At 42.2% G+C, this 11220-nt stretch overlaps 1 long non-coding RNA gene across 1 annotated transcript; it reads right to left on the minus strand.

Annotated features, from left to right (window-relative positions):
• Window positions 1-529: 529 nt before the first annotated feature.
• Window positions 530-4047, minus strand: LOC116268852. The gene is made up of 3 exons (XR_004176030.1): window positions 3959-4047; window positions 3104-3268; window positions 530-611 (listed from the first exon to the last, which is right to left on the minus strand). It is a non-coding gene; the product is annotated as an uncharacterized LOC116268852 (long non-coding RNA).
• Window positions 4048-11220: the final 7173 nt, after the last annotated feature.

The raw sequence follows: 11220 nt of genomic DNA on the forward strand, positions 1-11220 counted from the left end.
GTACAATAATCCAAATCCACTCTTTGATTCTTTATCCAGCTCAGTAAACAGGATCCACAGCGAATATAAAGGTGCATCGTTAACTTCAATCTAGATGTAGGTTTAAGAGCATGCTCCTGTTTTCTTTCCATTGAGCCTGGTGTTCTTCAAATCAAAATAAGCCTTGCAACATTGGGGAACATCAACCCCCAATCCCTTCTCTTCAAATTTATCTCCCAAAGAAGTCCTGGGGGAAAGCGAGGAAGGGAGCATTCCTAATCCCCATGATGCCTGCAGCTTCAGGAAAGAAGAAAATGATGTATATTCTCTTCGGCCTCAAGAAATGGCTTTGTTTTCCCTCCTATCAATGTTTATTCACCCCCATAGCCCTCTCCTTGAGGAACCTGGAATAGGAAGAACATATCTGCGGCCTTGTAGTTGTCCTTCATTAGAAATTGACATGAAAAAGTGTTTAATAAAATGGAGTATTGACATACACAATTACTTGTCAATTAAAAATGTTTTTTTTTAAAGAAGGTGAGTACTGGCAGAGACGTCTGTTTCCTCTTTTTGGTAGTGAGGTCTCCAATAGCATAGAATCAAGCTCAGTTTTTGCAATTTGGGTTAACATACTGCAAAAAAAAAAAAAAAAAAAAAAAAAAAATAAAAATTATAAATTTAAGAAAGAATAAAAAAAAAAAAAAAAAAAAAAAAAAAAAAGGCTTAAAAGTATAAATGGAAGATAGATTCATTCAAACATAATTGCTGAGTGCCTATTATATGTAGGGCTTGTTCTGTGCCCTGCCAATCCAGCAGTACAAAGAACAAAGTTCCTAGTCTCGGGGAGTTTCTATCTTAATGGTGGAAGACAGACAAACACGTGCAGATGTTTAAATGCATATTTTCAAAACATCTCATGCCTGTAGTAATCCCAGCACTCTGGAAGGCTGAGGCTGGCAGATCACTTGAGTTCAGGAATTTGGAACCAGCCTGAGCAACATGACGAAACCCTGTCTCTACTAAAAATACAAAAATCAGCCCGGCGTGGGGGTGTATGCCTGTACTTGAGAGGCTGAGCTGGGAAGATCGCTTGAGCCAAGAAGGGGGAGGTTACAGTGAGCCCAGGTCCAGCCACTGCACTCCAGCCCGGGCAACAGAGTGAGACCCTGTCTCAAATAATAATAATAATCAATTTTAAATAACATCAGGAGTAATGTAAAGAAAAAGCATGATCAGGGAATAAACAGTGTTAGGAGGTGCTATTTTATATTAGGTGGTGAAGGAAGGCCTCAGTGAGGAGGGGGCAATTAGCTAGAGATCTGAAGGAAGACACTGAGCATCAGAGCAGACATTTGGGAAAGAGCGTTCTAGGCACAAAGAACTGCAAATACAAAGGACCTGGAATGGGAGTGGATGTGAATGTGGATAGCAAAGGAAGCTGACGTGGACAGAGCAGAGTGAGCTGGAGGCGAGAGGTGGGAGATGAGTTTGCAGAAGTAGCCAGCAAACTGATCAAGCTCTTCAAACTTGTAAGCTGAAGTAAGGACTCAACTATTCTGAGTGATAGGGGAGAGAAATGTCTTGACTGACCTGTACCTTAAAAACCTCACCTGAAGCCAGGCATGGTTGCTCACACCTGTAATTCCAGCACTTTGGGAGCCCAAGGTGGGTGAATCACTTGAGGCCAGGAATTCGAGACCAGCCTGGCCAACATGGTGAAACCCCATCTCTACTAAAAACACAAAAACTAGTCTGGCGTGGTGGCACATGCTTGTAATTTCAGCTACTCTGGAGACTGAGGCAGGAGAATCAATTGAATCCAGGAGGCAGAGGCTACAGTGAGCCGACATAGTGCCGCTGCACTCCAGCCTGGGTGACAGAGCAAGACTCTGTCTCAAATAAACAAACAAATAAACCCTCACTTGATTACTGGGGGGAGACTTGATGGTAGAAGATAAAGAGGAGAAGCAGAACCCAGGTAAGCGGCTAGGAAGCCACAGTCATCCAGATAAGAGAAAAAGATGGCCTGGACCACACTCATACAGGAGGAGGTGTGAAGAGGTCAGATTTAGAATGTAGCTGAAGGTAAATATGCAGCATTTGCTGATGATTGGATGTGGAGTTTGAAACATGTAACCATTAGTTGCTGTATTTCCAAATGTCTTGAATAATAAGAATATATGCAAGGACAGAAATAAATTTGTCTTTGACTTTCCTTTATCCCAAGAAATCAAAAGATGGAGAAAAGCATTTTAGAGAAACAGTGCCAGGGTACATGATTAACAGACGGGCACTGCATGACTGGGTGGCCTCACTGAGGAAAAAGTAGCTAAACATGGGCAAAGGAGATCCCAGAGGCAAAAATGTCATTATACGCATTCTTTATGCACACTTGTCAGAAGGAGCACAAGACACAGCACCCAGATGCTTCTGTCCTCTTCTCAGAGTGGTCTAAAAAGTGCCAGAGAGGTAGAGGACCGTGTCTGCTAAAGAGGAAAATTTGAAGACGTGGCAAACTCGGGCAAAAGACCCATTATGAAAGAGAAATGAAAACCTATATCCCTCCAGAAAGGGAGGCAAAAAAAAAAAAAAAAGCCCAAGAGGCCTCCTTTGGCTTTTTTCTTGTGTTCTGAGTATTGCCCCCGAATCAAAGGAATATATCCCGGCCTATCCATTGGTGATGTTGCAAAGAAACTGGGAGAGAGGGGGAATGACACTGTTACAGATGACAAGCAGCCTTATGAAAAGCGGGCTGTGAAGCTGAAGGAAAAATATGAAAAGGATATTGCAGCAGACCGAGCTAAAGGAAAGCTTCATGCAGCAACAAAGGGAATTGCCAAGGCTGAAAAAAAAAAAAAAAAAAAAAAAGGAGGATGAGGAAGAAGAGGAAGAAGAAAATGATGATAAACAAGTTGGTTGTAGCAGTTTTTTTCTTGTCCATAAAGCATTTAACAAACCCTGTATACAACTCACTCCTTTTAAAGAAAAAAAAATTGAAATGTAAGGCTGTGTAAGATTTGTTTGTAAACATTACAGTGGTTTTTTTTTTTTTTGTACAATTAATAGACTACTGAATGTCTCTTTAGATAGCCCTGTCCTGGTGATATTTTTAATAGACACTAACCTTGCCTGGTACAGAACGGGGGTTGTAATTGGCATGGAAATTTAAAGCAGGTTCCTGTTGGGGCACAGCACAGATTAGTTATATATGAGGATAGTTTTTTCATCTTCATTTGTCTCTGCTGCGGCTTATACGATATAATTGTTGTTCTGCTAACGGAATACCACTCTGTAATTGAAAAAATAAAAAGTTGCAGCTGTTTTGTTGATATTCTGAATACGTCTAAGCAAATACAATTTTTTTAATTGAAAAAAACATTTTAGCCCTTTGCCTTCAGTAAACTGGGCATGAATAGGCCCAGGTGGCATCTTTTAAAGTGTTAAGCAGTAATTGTTCCCATGTTCAATGCTTCTGGGAGGTTACAGTACTCAATTAATGTTTCCTTGGTGTATAGCGACCCCTGTCTGCAGGAATGCTGTGTGGCGTACACTCTCAAGAAGGAGGTGATGTAAAGAATGTGCAACTTGGAATCAGATGTGGATTTGAGTTGCAATGCTCATAAGAGCAGAGTCAAGTGGCTTAACTCTTTGTTTCCTTATTTGTAAAGTGGGAATGACTTCAACTACAATCATGCATTGCTTAATGAGGATATGTTATGAGAAACGCATTGTTAGGCAATTTCATTGTTTTGTGAACATAATAAAGTGTACTTACACAGACCTAGACCGTACACACCAAGGCTATGTGGCATAACTCCTAGGCTACAAGCCTGTATAGCATGTTACTTTACCGATAATGTAGGCAACTGGAACACAATGGTAAATATTTGTGTATCTAAACATATCTAAACACAAAAAAAGGTACAGTAAAAATAAGATATAAAAGGTAAAAAATGGTACACTTATATTGGGCACTTACAACGAATGGGGCTTGCAGGACTGGAAGTTGCTCTGGGTGAGTCAGTGAGCGGTGACTGAATGCGAAGGACTAGGACATTATTGTATGCTGCTGTAGACTTCACAAACACTGTTCACTTAGTCTGCGCTAAATTTATAAAACAAAAAAGTAATTGTGCTATGATGTCACAATAGCCACAATGTCACTAGGGAATAGGAATGTTTCAGCTCCATTATAGTCTTATGGGACCACCATCATATATGCACAGTGGTTGACTGAAATGTCTTTATGTGGCAAGTGACTGTAACTCAAAGGAGACAAATCTTGTGAAAATATTTTACATACCGAAGTGTAAGCTTACCAAATTTCAGAGAAACTAGTATAAATTGTAAGTATTCATGTTATAAACAGCTGAAAACCATAAATCAGACTCACCATCTTTTTTTTCCAAGTGAAAACTAAAATGTGAAGCTTTTGTAGATTTTAAAAATACTGCATACTCATTTAATTTTTTTCAAGCTGTATGCTTGGTGTAAAAATTCAAGTACAGAAATAGAGAAAGTGAAGTCTTCAGGAGTGTCTCCTCCATCCTCATATCCGCTGCTTCAGATTTGCTGTTGACCCTTCCAGAATTTGTATTGCAAAAAATAATAATAAAATACACAAATGAGATTATATAATCCATAAATGCCTTATAACCTGCATTTTAAAAAACTTAACAATATATTGTGGACAATTTTCTATGCTAGTAGATTTATATCCACTTCATCCTTGTTAAGGCTGACACCAGTGGTTTTCCATCTTGCCTCAATATTAGATTCACTTGAAGAACTTAGAGTAAACAAAAAACAAAACAAAACAAACCCTATTGCTCCAAACACATCTAGACCAATTAATCAGCATCTCAGAGGGAGTCTAGATAATTTAAAAAAAAAAAAAATCTCCTGAGGTTATTCTAATGTTTAACCAGTATTGGGGCCCATGAATCTTAAGTAGTGTTGCAGGATTTTTCTCGGCTCCTTTACTGGACTCCCAGCAGGGGCGCTCTGTCTACTAGGCCCAGCGCACTCAGCCCCTTGAGGGAGGGAGCACGTGAGTGAGTCCAGAGTCCAGCCTGCCACTCCGCCATCACAGGAGCAAACTTTGTGCAGAGGCCACAGCCAGACCAGTGGTGTCACCTTGAGGGGAATGCAGTGCCACCCAGGCAAGGGTGCCTAAGACCCCAAAGTCCCAGAAGGGGTGTTAGTGTGCTAATTAGCTTTTTTAGTTATGCCACCCACAGTCCAATGGATGGCGGCGTGTTAGCAGCTCAGTCGGTTCCTGGCCCCCTCGCATGGAGTGGCTGTCCTCTGCTAACCAGGGCAAAAGGTCAGTGTGACAGCCTTTCTGGGTACCCACACTTGGATCTCAAGCTCTTGTCCAGCATCCAAGAAAAATTAGGTCACCCTTGACAATTGAAGGATAGTGAGGGCAGAGAATTTTATTGAGTGATGAAAAAGTTCTCAGCCCAGAGGGGATGGGAAGGACTGTTCATCTTCCCCTGAGGTCAGAAGGTCTCTTCCCTGAAGTCAGGCCATCTCCCACAGCTACCAACTGAGTCTGGGGTCTTTACAGGCACAGGATGGGGGTGGGTTGGACTGTAGGTAATACCGGAAAAGGCAACATTTGATTGGTTAAATACATTATTCAGAAAGAACCAATCGGGAGAGAGTGAGCAAACAGGAATAGAAGTTCTCACTCTGGTCCATGGGCTTCAGGCTGTTCTTGGCCTGAAGGTGGGGTTTCACGGGAGACCCACCACTGTCTGCTTAGGATTACTCTGCCTCCTGCCTCTATTAGTAGTACTCTGCTTTATATCAACACACCATAATAGATTTAACAAATACTGTTTTGATGGACATTTAGGTTGCAAGGTCTATACCTATACCTTATATTTGCATATTGTCTACCATACTTGTGAACCGACATACTTCGTTCACCTACTATAAAACAAGTTAGTTTTGAAGGCCGGGTGTAGTGGTTCATGCCTATAATCCTAGCACTTTGGGAGGCCAAGGTGGGTGGATCACTTGAAGTTAGGAGTTCAAGACCAGCCTCGCCAACATGGTGAAACCCTGTCTCTACTAAAAACACAAAGTTAGCTGCGCATGGTGGCATATGCCTGTAATCTCAGCTACTTGTGAGGCTGAGGCACTTGAACCCGGGAGGTGGAGGTTGCAGTGAGCCGAGATTGTGCCACTGCACTCCAGCCCAGGTGACAGAGCAAGACTCCTTCTCAAAAAAGAAAAAAATAAAATAAAAAAAGAAGTTAGTTTTTATTAAAAGTAGCTTTTTAATGCAAAGGATAAATGCTTGAGGTGATGGATACACCATTTACCCTAATGTGATTATTATACATTTTATGTCTTTATCACTATAAATCATATACTCCATAAATAGATATACCTACTATGTATCCACAAAAATAAAAATTAAAAAGTAGCTTTTATTGAATTAATCCAGGTTTAAATATAATAAAAACCCATTGTAAAAAAGCTTAATATTTAAAATTGTTCTACACAGGATCAGCTACATAATTTGTAGGTTCCAGTGCAAACTGAAGATGCAGGACTCCTTGTTCAAAAATTATTAAGATTTTTAAAACAGCAACAGCAAAGCATTAGGCCAAGCACAGGCCCTTCTAAGTGCATGTTGTATGTCTATGAAGCCAGCCTGGCTTCTATGATGTGTTAGATTACTTGGTCATAAAGTTTGAAGAAATTTTTTTTTTTTTTTTTTTTTTGAGACAGGGTCTCACTCTGTCACCCAGGCTGGAGTGCAGTGGCACTATCTCGGCTTTCTGCAACCTCTGCCTCCTGAGCTCAAGTGATCCTCCCACCTCAGCCTCCCCAGTAGCTGGGACTACAGGCACACATCACCATACCTGGATAATTTTTGTATTTTTTATAGAGATGGGGTCTTGCTATGTTGCCCAGGCTGGTCTAAACTCCTGAGCTCAAGTGATTCCCCCGCCTCAGCCTCCCAAAATGCTGAGATTACAGGAGTGAGCCACTGCACCCAGCAAAGAAAAGATTTTTATCATGAGTGAATGATTACACCTCTAAGATCATTCCCAAGTGAAAAATTATGTAATCTTAGTAACCCCTATGTGCAAGATAGTACATGCTTTACTCTTTACACTGCGCAAGACAGATATTTTTGCTTGTTGATAGCATTAATAGCATTACAAATGAATTTTTAACTTTTACTATAGAATGAAACTTAACTGTACTTGATGCCAAGGAAAACAATAAGTATTTTTCTGGTTCCTCTAGCTCTGGTCATCTATCCACTTTAGTCTTAGGGAGAGAGTACAACAAAAGAACACATAGCAAGGTACAATGGGGACCTAAGTCTTTAATATCTTGCTCAAAAATTAAGAAATATTGTTGGCCGGGCGCGGTGGCTCAAGCCTGTAATCCCAGCACTTTGGGAGGCCGAGACGGGCGGATCACAAGGTCAGGAGATCCAGACCATCCTGGCTAACACGGTGAAACCCCGTCTCTACTAAAAAATACAAAAAACTAGCCGGGCGAGGTGGCGGACGCCTGTAGTCCCAGCCGCTCGGGAGGCTGAGGCAGGAGAATGGCATGAACCCGGGAGGCGGAGCTTGCAGTGAGCTGAGATCCGGCCACTGCACTCCAGCCTGGGCGACAGAGCAAGACTCCGTCTCAAAAAAAAAAAAAAAGAAATATTGTTAGAGCAGGTAGCTAGTCATGAATGAGCAGGGCAGGAGAGGGCTCCCCTTACACACACACACACACACCCCCCCCCCCCAGGAATTTCAGGCGACCATCAGGTGATTATTAACTGTCTTTCTGAAACAATAATTGGTCACAGCCAGCACCAGGGAAAAGCAGTCTCCCAAAAGATACAAAAAACCTGAAACTAGTGATCAGCAGCTTTCCAGTAAGATCTTAGGAGCTGGGTGAGTGTGCACAAGCATGCACATTAAGAGGCAAAATGGCAGAATTTAACTGGTATTTGATCTTCTAGGGACATTCAACTGGTAAGGGACGTTAAACTGGTAAGGGACGTTCAACTGGTAAGGGAAGAACACCTCAAGTAAGCATGTGTGCAACTCCAGGAAACGCACTATGCATGCTCCCCTCCAAAATCCTGGCAAGCCACTGTGCATGCAGACAGCCCACCCCAAGGGAAAAATCAGGGCAGAAGGGACACAGACCCCAGAAGTATGCCAAAGTATAAAATCCTAAGTCAAAGGTCAAATGGGATACTTGTCTTTCAAGTCACCCACTTGGTCCTCTTCCCAATGTATTTTCCTTCCTTTTGTTCCTGCTGTGAAGCTTTTTAATGAACTTTCACTCCTGCTCTAAAACTTACCTCAGTCTCTCCTTCTGCCTATGTTCCTAGGTCAAATTCTTTCTTCTGAGGAGGCAAGAATTGAGGTTGCTGCAGACCTGTACAGATTTGCCGCTAGTAACAGTATGAATATGATCATACTCCTTTTGTCCCTAAATTTCTATGGTATAGGACTTGCACTTTACTAAAATATACAAACTTGCAAGAAAAAGAGGCTGTTGCATTGACCCTACGCTTAATGCCAATGCCCACTGTTTATATTTATGCCTTTAATCATGACTGTCCTAAGAAAAATATTATTGCTCTCATTTTCCTTGAAACTGAAACTCAGAAAGGTTAGGTAGATTTGCCCAAAATCATAAAGAACCAGAGCCTGGATTCAAACCCCACTTCCATCTGATTAAAAAGGCCATGCTTTTGATCTTAAAAATAGTCTGAAGAGAGGAGAGAACACCATTGGAACATGGGGGCAGAAGGTGGTGTGATGTGTCTACCAGCCAAGGAGTGCCAGCAACCATTAGAAGCTAGGAGAGAGGCATGGAACAGATTCTCCCTCAGAACCTCCAGAAGGAACCAACCCTGCCGACACCTGGATTTTGTACTTTCTAGACTCCAGGATTGTGAGAGAGTAAATTTCTGTTCTTTTAAGTCGCCCAGTCTACAGTACTTTGTTCCAATCCCCTAGGAAACTCATACATCATGCTTCTGTTTTGGAACAATAACAGGACAGTAAAAGTCCAGAAATGATGAAGATGATGACTATTACAAATACTTGTCCATCTCATGCTATTTATCCCCCTCCTCTACCTTACTGATTCATGTCCATGGCACACTGAATGTTCATAGCTAGAATATTCTTGGACACCTGCAGAACTCTGCTCTACTGGTTGTATGCTTACCAAGAATCGGTTTGGTTTATTTCTAGCTGTTTTGACTGTTATAATTTTGTCACTTTGAGACAAAATAGGGAAATAGGCCAGACCCATGCCTCTAATCCTGACACTTTGGGAGGCCAAGGCAAGAGGATCACATGGGGCTAAGAGTTTGAGACCAGCCTGGGCAACATAGCAAGACCCCCAAATCTACAAAAAAATTTAAAAATGGAAAAAATAGGTCAGGTGCAGTAGCTCACGCCTGTAGTCTTATCACTTTGGGAGGCCAAGGCAGGAGGACTGCTTGAACCCAGGAATTTGAGACCAGCCCTGGCAACACACTGAGACCTCATCTTTAGGAAAAAAAAAAATTTTTTTTTAATTAGCTGGGTGTGGTGGTGTGTGCCTGTAGCCTCAGCTACTTGAGAGGCTGAGGTAGGCGTGTAGCAGGACGAGCCACAGGCAAAACTCCTCAGACACCAGATTAAAGAAGGAAGAGGTTTTTTATTCGGCGGGAGCATTGGCAGACTCGCGTCTTAAGAGCCGAGCTCCTAGAGAAAGAAATATTTGGCCTTTTTAAAGGCTTACAACTTTAAGGGCTCCACATGAAAGGGTCGTGGTAAATCGAGCAAGCTTGGGAAACGTGACTGAGGGCTACATGCATCAGCTAACAGAACAAAAAGTTTTACAATGCTTTTTTCATACAGTGTCTGGAATTTACAGATAACACAAGTAGTTTAGGCCAGGGGTTGATGTTATTATTATTACTTTGTTTAACTCCTAGGACTGGGTGGTGGTGCCAAGGTTGTCTGGCTATTTATCATACTTTTGTTTCTCTCTCTCTTTTCTCTTGTCTTTGAACTAGGCAAGGTGGGGGGAGGAAGGCAGCAGGAGTAGTAGTGGTCTCCTCCCTTAGGAGGATCACTTGAGCCTGGGAAGCCAAGGCTGCAGTAGGCCATGGTCGTTCTACCACATTCCAACCTGGCACAGAGTAAGACTCTGTCTCAAAAATAATAAAAATAAATTAAAATAATTTTTAAAATAATGAGAAAATAGAGAATTTATTTTATTTATTGAGATGGAGTTTTGCTCTTGTTGCCCAGGCTGGAGAGCAATGGCGTGATCTCGGCTCATCACAACCTGCACCTACCGGGTTCAAGCGATTCTTCTGCCTCAGCCTCCCGAGTAGCTGGGATTACAGGTATGTGCCACTGTGTCCGGAATTGGTGGGTTCTTGGTCTCGCTGACTTCAAGAATGAAGCCGCAGACTGTCGCAGTGAGTGTTACAGCTCTATCTGGACTTGTTCCTTCTGATGTTTGAACATGTTCAGAGTTTCTTCCTTCTGGTGAGTTCGTGGTCTCACTGGCTTCAGGAGTTAAGCTGCAGACCTTCGCAGTGAGTGTGACAGCTCAAAAAGGTGCATGGACCCGAAGAGTGAGCAACAGCAAGATTTATTGCAAAGAGCAAAAGAACAAAACTTCCACAGTGCTGAAAGGGACTGCAGCGGGTTGCCACTGCTAGCTTGGTGGTAGCCTGCTTTTATTCCCTTATCTGACCCCACCCACATCCTGCTGATTGGTCCATTTTGCAGAGAGCTGATAGGTCTATTTTGGCAGGGTGCTGGTTGGTGCATTTACAATCCTCTAGCTAGACATAAAAGTTCTCCAAGTCCCCACTAGGTTAGCTAGACACAGCACTGATTGGTGTATTTACAAACCTTGAGCTAGACACAGAGTGCTGATTGGTGCATTTACAATCCTTTGGCTAGACACAGAGTGCTGTACAGAAAAATTCTCCACCTCCCCACTAGGTTAGCTAGATACAGAGTACCCATTGGTGCCTTTACAAACCTTGAGCTTGACACAGAGTGCTGATTGGTGCATTTACCATCCTCCAGCTAGGCAGAGTGCTTGCTAGACAGAAAAGTTCTCCAAGTCTCACTAGGTTAGTTAGATACAGAGTACTGATTGGTGTATTTACAAACCTTGAGCTAGACACAGGGTGCTGATTGGTGTATTTACAATCCCTTAGCTAGACATGAAGATTCT

This window comes from Papio anubis, chromosome 9 (genome assembly GCF_008728515.1).
Source record: "Papio anubis isolate 15944 chromosome 9, Panubis1.0, whole genome shotgun sequence".
Classification (NCBI taxonomy): domain Eukaryota; kingdom Metazoa; phylum Chordata; class Mammalia; order Primates; family Cercopithecidae; genus Papio; species Papio anubis.